This window comes from Eptesicus fuscus, chromosome 14 (assembly GCF_027574615.1).
Source record: "Eptesicus fuscus isolate TK198812 chromosome 14, DD_ASM_mEF_20220401, whole genome shotgun sequence".
Lineage (NCBI taxonomy): Eukaryota > Metazoa > Chordata > Mammalia > Chiroptera > Vespertilionidae > Eptesicus > Eptesicus fuscus.
The window spans coordinates 77,641,010-77,650,001 of NC_072486.1; the positions used below are offsets into that span (position 1 = coordinate 77,641,010).

At 39.7% G+C, this 8,992-nt stretch overlaps 1 pseudogene; it reads right to left on the minus strand.

The window, feature by feature from the left end:
- Positions 1-6,801: 6,801 nt before the first annotated feature.
- LOC129151406 (GTPase IMAP family member 7-like) lies at positions 6,802-7,659 on the minus strand (annotated as a pseudogene).
- Between the last annotated feature and the right edge of the window lie 1,333 nt (positions 7,660-8,992).

The window sequence follows — 8,992 nt, forward strand, 5'->3', positions numbered from 1 at the left end:
TTTGGAGCACCTGGAAGTCCCCCATTGGCCAAAATGGTGCAGGGGATGTGCTTACACTAAGCAGTCTAAAGCTATAAAGATGAATGGACAGGGCCCTAGTGCTCCAAAATCTAGCAAGAAAATTGATTAGAAAACAAAACAAAACAAAACAAAACAAAAACCTTCCCTTCCTACTCCTGTAAAAACCTTGGGATTAAGCAGGAAGGGGATATGGTCTTTGAGATGGGTTTTATGGCACCAGAATAAAAACTCTTTTCTTTGGAACCAGCAGCTGCCTCATGAGTTTGGCTTTCATTGATTCAGGCAGCCAAACCACTGGGAAATTGTGGACTTCAGTAAGTCCCTGGGGGCTTGGGTCCCAGCTGCCTGTGTCAGGCCAACCCAGGAAGGGGACTATGGGGATTTTCTAGCAGCTGCCTAGAGCTTTTCTCAGGGAATTTTCCTACACTCCTTCTCAAGGTGTCAGAAACCTGACATGCTTGGCTGGTGAAAGGACACAGGATTCTGGGAAGCAGATAGACTCCAAGACTGGGTAAGTTGAACTGCCATGCACATCTGGGTCCTCTACCCATGCTGCTTAGACTTCGTGCATCTTGGGTCTAGTTAGGACCATTTGTGGTACCAGTTGGTAAGCTATGCTGAGCCATACCTGCTGCTTTGGCTTCATGCCATTGGAGCTTTGTGCCACTGGGCTTTGTGCCATTTGTGTCTGGTTAGGACCACTTTCTAGGAATTGCTTATGAGCAATTAGTCCATTAGTTTAGACTATTGGAATTATGGATCCAAGTTTTGTTCATACTTTTCTACTTTGTCTGGGGTCTTTCTGTGGTTATGGGTTTGTACTTTCATGCTATCAGGAGTTATTCTGTTTCAACTCCTGAAGGAATCCCACTGGGACAAATTTTAGCAGATTGGTCCATGTACAGCTATGATCCAATGACTATAAAGGAGTTGGTTTTCTACTATAACACTGCTTGGCCTATGTATATTTTAGACTATTGGGGAAAATAGCTCCTAAACAGTTCCCTAAATTACTACACCATCTACAGTTGGAATTGGTTTGCTAATGGTCAGGGAAATGGGATGAAATCCTTTATGTCCAAGTATTTATATCTTTACACAACAATAATGTGGCAAAGAAAGAGAACAGACTAATGATGCAGAGAAGGGCATTGGCTTCAAAACCTCTCATTGATAGTAAGACAAAGGAAGAAAAGAAAAGGAGGAAATTAGTCTCTTTAATGTCTAGAACACAGGGACCTAGGATTTGCAGCAGGAAGATCTCCTCTCCCCTGAAATAGAGCCCAAAGGGATACCCCTGTATGATGAAGGAACGGTCTCCCCCTCAAAGACCCAGGAGGGCACCCAATTTGGCCAGAGCATGCCTATCCACAAAGGGACAATTCCCTTTGAGGCAATATCCTGTAGGTGGAATAAATTGGGAAAACAAGCCAACTGACCAGTATTCGGCCCATAATTCATTTTCCACTTCTGATTTACTGAATTGGAAGAATTCCAACCCCTCATATAAGAAGTATTATCAAAACCTCCAGTTTTGGCACTCATCATCCAAACTGGGCAGATATATAGGGTCTCCTTAACACCTTATTAACAGCAGATAAAAGGCAGCTATTTATCAATAAAGCTGATGAAGATGCTTATCATCTCCATAAAGAGAATCCCAACTTTCCCTATCTAGTGTGTCTCAGTTGTTTGAGCATTTTCTCATGCATCAAAAGGTCACCAGTTTGATTCTAGGTCAGGGTACATGCCCAGTTGCAGGCTCAATCTCAGTAGGGGGTATGCAGGAGACAGCCAATTAATACTTCTCTCTCACATCAATGTTTCTCTCTCTCTCTCTCTCTCTCTCTCTCTCTCTCTCTCTCTCTCATCCTCTCTCTCTCAAAAAAAAAAAAACATTTTAAAAAAGAGAGAGAGAATCCCAATGAGACCCCCAAACCAGGGCAATTCCCTTGACAGTGCATATTGGAAGGGCTTAAGAAAGGGGTTCTTAAACAAAAGAGCCTGAATGTGATACAGGCTGTTCAACAGAAACCAAACAAAGACAATTCTGAAGTTTTAGGAAGGATCTATTAGGCATATCAAAAGCACACTGATGCTGACCAAGAGGCACCAGAAAATGTCCAGATGGTAAACATGATTTTTATTGAGAAAAGTGTCCTGGATATCAGAAGGAAGCTTCAAAGTTTAAATGGAGCATTGGGGAAGACTCTCTCCCACAATAGATATGGATATTGCCTTTGAAGTTTACCTTGGATGCAAGGAAGTTAAAGCAGGCCACCATTTTATTAGAAACAGTGTGAAGAAACTATAAAGAGAGGCGGAACCCAGAAAAAAAGGAGGAAAGAACTACTGCATATTCATTCAATGTGCCTATGGCAAAGAGGAGGGCCATGGGAGAAAGGACTGCCCTGAAATAAAAAAAGAAAAAGACAAGGAATAAAATATCCTCTCTGAGAAATGTTAGAAAGGAATGCAGGTGTGGTGTCAGATATTGGAGTGACTGAACAATTACAAAAACAGGGATTCCTTCAACTGCCACAATGCATAGTTTAGGTATCAAAACTTTAATCATAGTTTTCTTTACATGTCCATTGTTGGGCCGAGATTTACCTTGGACATTGCATGCACAAGTAATGTTTTCCCTGGAGAAACAATTATGATTAGAAGTTCCCCTGAAACATTATCTTTATCTCTAAGTACCCTGACTTGTCTGGAAGGACCCAGAAGTGCACTATCACTACCCAAGATCTACAATCAGGTCAATCGAGTCATTTTAGCCAACAGAGCTCAAGCATTCAAAGTGACAATGGACCATTGTTTATTTCAGAAATCTCCCAGAAGATAGGACAGGCACTATAGATTCAATGAAACTACATGCATCTTGGAGACTCCCATTGATGGGGAAGACTGATAAAATGTACCACACAATAAAGAAGATCCTGGTGGAAATATACCAGGAAACACACTTGAAATGGGACCAGGCATTCCCTATTGCCCTACCCTGGATTAGGGTAGCACCTCCCAAACTGAATTTAAATTAAGCCCTTTTGAAATAATTTATGACATACCCTTCCAAGTTTCTGGTTTAGGAACATCCCTTTAGATCTAGAACATGTATCAAAAAGCAAACAACATGTACAACACTTAGAACAAGCACTAACACCTTTGCACAAGTTTCCTCATTGCAAGTCTATCTACCTATTGTCAAGCCCTTACACCAGTTCCAGTCAGGAGACCAAGTCTTACCAAAGACCTGGAAGACTCAAAGTCCTGAGCTATCTGAGAAATGGACCCATTCCTATGGAGACATGCTAAAAACTCACTCTTCCCTAAAGCTAGTATAAACTACACCTATAAACAGGCACTGTTTGAGGAGTACTTGGATCTAGCTGATATTGCTAGGGAAAGCTGGAACTACACTCCTAAAAGGTATTTAAAACTCCTCTTTTCGAAAAGGACAGCACCTCCAAAAGCTATGTGACAATGTTATTTTTTATTTTTGTTTAATAATTTCTATACTTTATGCCCATGCTGGAATTAATTGTCTGCAATTTGCAGACAGTGGCTTCATTGGCAAAAAAAAAATCCCACTGTTGGGTGTGCTACACAAAGCTGCACCCAGGATTAGATCATGGGGAGGCTTTAGACTCTGCAGTTTCTGATTTAATTACAATTCTCCCTAAACTACTAGGCATACCCCTCACTGATACTGCAATGCTGCCCATATGCAATACAGCCTTTTGAAATATGAAGCAGTCTACCAGCTTTGCTTGTCTAGCAGTACCACCCTCTAGACACTGAATATGCCATCTTCCTAATATAGCAGTAGTGTTCCATCAGGTAAAGACTTCCCTTCATTCTTGACTATCTTCTTTCTTTAGTTGAAAGCAAGAATCTCTAGGCCAAGGGATAGGTAATACTACTCCCCTTGACAGCAGGAAGAAACTACAGAAGATGGACCTTCATCCATTTACTCTTGTAAGATTACAAGGGTACAGAGTTTTGAAGAGGGAATTGTAACCATAGACAATCAGTTGGAACACCTTGGAGTCTCCTCCATTTGCCAAGATGCACAGGAAGAGGTTCTTAAACTAAATTCACCAAACACTAAAATGATTGACAGAGCTTAAGTGTGCTGACACCTACAAAGATGAATGGAAGTTCTCAAGCACCAAGAGCTAGCAAGATAATTGAATAGAAAAAAGGCACTCCCCTCCCTATCCCTATAAAAACCATAGGCTTGAACAAGTAGAGATGATCTTTAGACAGGAGTCCACTATTCTCCAATGTTGCATGGCATGTAAATAAAACCTCTTTATTTTTGCACCAGCTCTTGCTTCACGAGTTTGGTTTTTGTTGTGTCAGACAGCTGAACCTACATTTTTTGGTTGCACCAAGACAAATATTTTCTGTATCTATTTGCTATATGTGAAAAGTTTATGTAGAGGCCTTACCTGGGCTGAGTCACACATACCATACAGTACAGATGATCTCTCTCAAGGCTGTGTCCTGAGGCAGCTCTTGGGGAGAGAAAGGCAAGCTGAAAGTATGTTACAAGATAAATATATATATTGGAAGGGTATGTCATATATATAAATTAGAGGCCCGGTAAAAGAAATTCGTGCACAGTGAGGGGATGGGGTCCCTCAGCCTGGCCTGCACCGCTGGCTCCCAACCACTCACCTGCTTGCCTGATCGCCCCCAACTGCCCTACCCTGCGGGCCAGATTGCCCCCAACTGCCCTCCCCTGCTGGCCTGATCACCCCCAACTGCCCTCCCCTGCTGGCCTGATCCCCCTAATTGCTCTCCTCTGCCAGCATGATCCCCCTAAATGCTCTCCCCTGCTGACTTGATTGCCCCTAACACACTCTGCCTTGGCCCCGCCACCATGGCTATGTCCAAAAGGACATCTGGAAGGTCCCCCAGTCTAATTAGCACATTACCCTTTTATTAGTATAGATTAAAGACCAGAGTATGTCTTAAAGAAAAAAGAAAGTGTGTATTGTTAAGAATTATCAATCACCATTCTAGTAGCAGAGATGTCCCACTCTAATTACATACTTGGGGGACAATAAAGTGCATGGGTTTCCTACAAGTTGTGTACACAGGGTATAGAAGAGACAAGGGCGACTGCTGATAAGAGTGAGGAAATTGCACTCTAATCCTCAGGGAATGAATTATAACTGAAATGCAGAAAGATGGTTGGGTAGAGAAGGTATGACTTTCCACATAGGGTTGCAACTAGTCAGAGATAACCTTGCAGGGAGAGACATGAGAACAAACACCCTGACCTTATTTTTCTACCCTGAAGAGATCTCCTGGCAGAAGCCAAGCAGAAGTCAAAGAGCCAGAGATCCCACTGATGTTAGATAGGACAAGAGTCTCAAGGTCTGAGTCATTCTTACAATATGCTATTGTTGATAAATGTTAAAATATACCACAATAGTTTTCAGACTAGCTCTAAACACTGAGTTTGCTAAGAATTCAGCCAGAGAAGTGTAGTCAACTGAAAAGATGAAATCAATGTGAAATTGACAAAAATAGAGAATATAAGTAATAGCTAAGCCTCTCTTCAGAAAGACAAAGTTTTGGATATGAATCCTCTGTCACCTTTACTTGCTGCAAGTAAATAAAATTACCTAACAATTACAATTTGTTCTTGAATAGAAGATCCCCAGTGGCAAACCACTGAAGTGCTATAGCAATGAGTTCCACATAGATCAGCCTCCTTGGGCAAAGAGCTAGGGTGAAGGAGGGAACAGTATAGATCTGCAGAGGCAAGTGAAAAATATTTGGCACAGAATGTATTTTAAGTTATAGTCAGAGACATTTTAAGTTAGGATGGTATCTTAAAAACTAAAGACTGGAAAGGAATAAGGGAATTCAGCAACTTCTAGACCTCCATGGACTACAGTACCATCTTGCTGAAGAAGCCTAATACTGCACTAAACAAATTGCCCAGAGACATGGACTGAAATAATGTGAATCACCAGTGGTGCTAACACTTAATGTATGCAAGAGATCTCATTTGAATTTTCCTAAATTGTGTCTGTGAAGTCTCCACAATATGTTATTGCCTGATTATACCAATTTTGTAACTTTCTTAAACTTTTTGGGGCTTGGTGGGGAATGAGCTGGGAAGATGTCTGGTTACCTGTTGCTGCATAACAAACCATCCTGAAGCCTAGTGGTTTAAAGTAACAACAATCATTTATTTTTCTCATGAATCTGAAATCTGGGCAGAGTATGGTAGGAATGGCCAATATTTTATCTTTGCAGCTTCATCTGAAGTGGCTCAGTTGGCAGCTGAAGAATCTGCTTCCATGTTGACTCACTTGCACAGCTGGTAAGTTGGATCTGCTGGCAGATGAAAGACCAACCAAGGAAATTGACCAATTTCTGATATCCTCTTCATGTGGCCTCTAATGTCCTCTTCACATGGCCTCTGAATGGGCAACTTGGGTTTCCTCACAACATGGTGGCCAAGTTCCAAGAATTTGTACTCCAGAGAGTCAGGAGGCATTCTCCCTATCTAACTTTAGAAGCCAAAACCATCCACTATTTGTCAAAGCAGTCACAAAGTCCATTGAATCTCAAGGCAGAGGATACAGACCTTGTAACTCAATAAAAAGGAAAAATAAGCTCAGATAATAAAAAAATGAGTGGGATATAAAATATTGCCTATAGTCATCTTTTGAAAATACAGTATGCTACAGTAACAAATCATGGTGAATTAAAAAGAAAAAAATACAATTGACATTTTTACCAAAACCTATGCTAGTTATTTAAAAGCATCTTCTAAATCCCATTTATAACTTCTACAAATATATTATTTTCAGCTGTAGACCTTACAATTTTAACTAGCTCATCATATATGCAGTTTAGGGTTTTTATTTTTTTTCTCCTTTTCTTGCTGCGATATTTTACCCTGAGCTCTTCTACTAGTTTAATTTCATTCTCTAATTGGTTAGCATAGGTTATCTTCAAGGCTTCTTCCTGACATTTTTTCTGTTCCTTGTAGATGGCATCAGAAAAGTAAGCCCCTTCATTCTTCTGCACCATGTTCTCTATCAGCTCCACAAGCTCCTGCACTTAAGCTTCCTTCTCAGCCTCCTCTGCACCTTGGTTGTTATTGAAGGCACAGAAGCAGTTCCCACACTCCTTGATGATGCTTTGCAGTTTTACATCTGGTGTTGCTATAAACTCACACAGCATACAATCCCCCAAATAATCTTTGTAAGTGAATAAGATGATCATGTGCTTCATGGCAGTTTCCCCAAAGATGGCCTTGATCAATGCAACAGTTTTCCTCTCATCCTCTGTTTAGCAGCCCAGCTGTAGAACCAGGATAATGGCATGAGGCCCAGGGTAGGAGAAGAGGACACACCGGCTGATTTCCTCACAGGTGGTCTGCAGTGTCTCCTTGATGGGAGTGAGACATGGGGTGTCCAAAACAAGAAGGTTCCTCCCCTTCCAGTGTCGCATTGCTCTCTGACAGCTCTTGGTAACAGTATGGCAAGCAAACCTAGAGTAACATTCTCTTCTCCCAAGGATGGTGTTTGCTGTGGCACTTTTTCCATTTCCAGTTTTCCCCACCAGAACAATCCTCAGAGTGTTGTCCTCTCAGCTAGCCATGTTCTTTCAAGAAGCTCTGGGATGTAGATACCCACAAGACCTTAAGGAAGGGAATTAGAAGGGGGAAGCGTCAACTTAGGTAAGTGGGGAACATTCCCAACCCTCTTTTCTTCATTCTTTCCTCCCTGAAAAATTGTAATGATCTATTATTCATATTGAACCCACTAAGAGCAGAGAGATTACACATTTCAATTACTGTGGAAGAAATAATAAAGCAGAGTTTTCACACAAAAGAGTACAAGGTCTAGGTGTTTTCACATGGAACTCACTTAAACCTTTACAGATATGATCATCTCAATGTGATGTGAAATATTCCTAATCATATAAAAAAGAGGGAAAACTTTCAATTCTAATATGAGTCATGTATGATATTGATACCAAAGTTTAACAAAGATTTAACCAATAAATAAAGCTATAGACATGTCTCACTTGGAAATATTAAAATAATAAAATTAACAGCAAATGAAAAAAAGAAATCTAATTGTGTTTTGTGTGGTGGATGAATCATATAAAGAATTAGTCCAAGAAACTTGAAAATTCAGTAATTTTATTGTCCATCTTTATTTACTTATTTATTTATTTGCTTTTGAAGTTTTTATTTCAAGATGTACATCTTCTGTTATTTCAAACAAAAAGTCACAAAATTAAAATCTTTCTACCTTTGATGGTTGCTCAGTTGGTTAGAAGGTCACCATCTTGTACACCAAAAGATTTTGTGTTCCATCCCCTGTCAGGGTGAGTACAGGAGACAACCTATTGTTATTTCTCTCTCTTTCCTTCTCTCTCCCATCTTCTCTCTCTCTAAAATAAAGAAAAACCATATACTCAGGTGAATATTACAATATCTAAAAACTAAATAAAATATTTTATTCATTCAAAATCAAATTTAAAAAAAAATACTTCTCCTAATATATAAAGAGGAAACAAACTACAGAAATGTCAGAATGGTGAAGACTTAAATAAGGAAAGGGAATAAAAATTGTAAAAAGGGTTAGGATACATTATCACAGACTTCTGCTGAAATGACAGTAGGCAGTTTTGAGATCTTGAAAGTGAAAGACTACTCAGTTCTTCTGAAAAGGTTATCTTCAAATAAGCATTTAGAATATGAGAATTTCAGGAGCAATACTAAGCACTTAATACACAAATAAAAACTCATAGATAGCCTTTAAATAACTAGATTTCAATATATGATAATTAAAACAGTATAGAAATTTTTTTTGTGGTTAGGCCTAAGCCTCATATAATTGACTTTAATTTAATTTACGATTGTTCATATAAGTTGTAAATGCAATATTATTACCATCTAGCAAAATTACATGTAGCTACATTA